Source organism: Gavialis gangeticus, unplaced genomic scaffold, assembly GCF_001723915.1.
Source record: "Gavialis gangeticus isolate Ggan-Ray unplaced genomic scaffold, GavGan_comp1, whole genome shotgun sequence".
NCBI classification, from domain to species: Eukaryota; Metazoa; Chordata; order Crocodylia; family Gavialidae; genus Gavialis; species Gavialis gangeticus.
Window position 1 is genome coordinate 19,257,768 of NW_017729026.1, and position 2,059 is coordinate 19,259,826.

Genomic DNA, 2,059 nt, shown 5'->3' on the forward strand with positions numbered 1-2,059 from the left:
AAAAAAAAAAAAAAAGACAAAAACTGATAGTTAAAGTAGTTTAGAAAGGCTAGAGATCATTAATGGTTAGTGGCTTTGTTGGCGATTAAGACCAGACTTCTTATAGCTCCTTAGGCTAAGGACAGTCACCATCATGTGACTAGGCATTAATAGCTGAATCAAAAGACACCTTGGTTACAAGAAAAAAGGCAAGTGCTGTCAGAGTTTGCAGCACAATGCTGCCTGTATTTTCCTTTTCAAGTAAAGCTATTCTGCAAATGCAGAGATGACCCACATCATCTTCCAGGCACTGTTTCTCTGCTGAGAACAAGAGTGAAGAAGAGGTAATTGCTAACTTGTACTTTTGACAGAAAATTAATTAATTAATCCTCCTGTTGCCACAGAGACTCAGAGTTGGAAGGGACCTTGGAGGTCATCTAATCCAACTGCCTGCATAGATGCAGGATTGGTAGATAAATTTCTATTTTCCTGGCTAAGCTCTAATGCCCAGTTGGCTCTAGTCTCACCTTTCATGCTCCTCAGGTATTAAACAGGGAGTGGAACTTCAGATCACCTGCTGGGGATGCTGCCCACATGAGAGTAAGGGAGCATATTTGTGTCCCTTATGTGGGGACAATTGTTAGTTATGCCGCTGTCTGGATGCAGCAAAGAATCTGGCTCTAGAGCTTTGGTTCATCTTGGACCTGAGTATGTCAAGAAGTTACAAGGTTACTTCTGGTTACAGCAGTTGTTAAAACTAATCTAAAGAAAGAATAGCATTTGATGGAGCAAGGGCATAAACAAAAATGTGGATTTGAAGTTGCTTGGATGCATTCAAGCTCAAGAAATCACTGTGAAGTGAACAGGCTTTAGCTCAGAAAACTCAATAATGTCTGCTTCTATGTCTAGTTTTACTAAATATAGTTTCCCTAAGCCCAAGTTCTGTGCTTCTTACCCAGATTAAATCCCCTTGTATCAGATACTATATTGACTTCCCTTTTGACTGCTGCTATCTGACAGAAGGCAAGGCTAAAGAATAATAAAAAAGCCTTCACTGTAACTGGTTCCCTCTATGCTTCACAGGTTAAGGGCCAGAGGTTTTAAAATAAATGTTAATGGAGTTGGGAACTGTATGGGAGGTCCCTTGGCTTCCTCGGAAAATCACAGTCCTTATGTCCATATTTGCTCCTAATTCTCAGTGAACTTGGCTGGGGTCATCTGACCCCAGCACTCTTTCCTGCCTAGCCAGGGGGTCAGGCGTGATCTGTTGAGGTCCCTTCTCACCCTAACAGCTATGGATCTATGAATCTATGAACTGAACCTTATTTAGTCCAAACTAAACTAAACTAACTTCAGTAGGTCAGAGCTGAATTTGGTTGAAAGGGGAAATTAAGCCTCTGTTAGGTCAGCAGTATTTTGTTCCTAGTTTGGATGCTTATATTTAATATGCTTTTATACATATATTATATAAAACTTTGCATTTTCTGCATAATCTAAGTGAACTCTTATTTTCCTCTTCCTCTACATATGACATACAAAATGGGTCTCTGTTGTGAGGTACTGTCTTCTTCAAGGGACTGACCACTTTACAGTGGTTCTTATTGCTTCTTCAGGTTAAAACAGTTTGGAGAACAGGACAGGTTTATATTTTCTACTGTTGGGATACTGGAATCCCAACTTTTCTATTGTTGGGATGCTGGATTGACTGCTGGGATGGTAATTACCTTGCTGCAGCTCCTTTCCTTTTATTCTTTTCTTTTTTGCAGTTTCTTTTTTGAAGGTCTCTTTGGACCTCGGCAACATACAATCTGCAACTTGCCTATATACCAACACACTTGTGTGTTGCTTTTCCTTCAGTTTTTGCATGCCTATTGAAAGAGTCTCTTTTATATGCAGGTGTAATATAATTTAGAATTTGAATTGCGGTGCATAATGGAAATATCTATGAAAAAGGGCTAAAGAAACCACGAATCAAAATGCTATGCTTTCCTAATTCCGGTGACTAACCATTCACACTTCCAATTAATTGGTTCATCATGGCTTCTTTGTATGAGACAGTGAAAGAGTCTGGCAGGATGAC